We start from the raw sequence: 872 nt of genomic DNA, 5'->3' as shown, positions 1-872 counted from the left end.
GTTCAGAGTTTTTCTTTTTGGAGATTTTAACCATAAATTCATCTCTTTAAGATATATAGGGATATTCAGGTTATTTATTTATTCTTAAGTGTGTTTTATTAGTTTGAGACTTTCACATATTTGTTCCATTTTATCTAAGTTTCTAAATTATGGCCATAGTGTTATTCATATCCTTTTATTTTTCTTTTAATGTCTGTGAGTTCCGTAACCCCCCTTTTATTCTTCATATTGATAATTTGTTTCTTCTTTTATTCTTCATCCATCTAGATAGAAGTTTATCAATTGAATCGGTCTTTTCAAAGAACAAGCTTTTAGCTTCATTGATTTTATTGATTTTCCTTACCGTTTTATTTTTTTCACTGTCAATGATTTCTGCTATTATCTTTATTATTCTCTTCCTTTGTTAGTTTGCTATTTACTTTTTCTATTTTATTAAGCTCAAAATTTAGATTACAAATTTTCCGCTAAGCCCTGTTTTGTTGTATCCCATATATTTTTATATATTTTATAATGTTTTTATACAATTCAAAATGAGTTTTAATTTCTTTTTAAGTCAATGCATTATTTAGAAGTGTGTTGCTTAATTTCCAAATGTTTAGGAATTCTCCACGTATTTTTCTGTTATTGATTTCTGTTTTTATTCCATTATAACCAGAGAAAATGCTTTGTATGGTTTCTGTTCTCTGTTCAATTCCCTACCATGAAAGAGACTTTCTTAGTGCTCCAGCTAATTTTCCATGAACACCAGATTAGGTATGTGGAGGACTAGAATGAGAGTGAGAAGCTCCTAATGGCCACAGTCATTTGCAGGCTTTTTCTCCAAAAACCTTGCTAGATTCTCAGACAGTATCCCAGATCTCCATGTGGACCTA

Source organism: Pteropus alecto, unplaced genomic scaffold, assembly GCF_000325575.1.
Source record: "Pteropus alecto unplaced genomic scaffold, ASM32557v1 scaffold70, whole genome shotgun sequence".
NCBI lineage: Eukaryota > Metazoa > Chordata > Mammalia > Chiroptera > Pteropodidae > Pteropus > Pteropus alecto.
The sequence above is the reverse complement of the archived record's forward strand: the minus strand, read 5'-3'. Positions refer to the sequence as shown.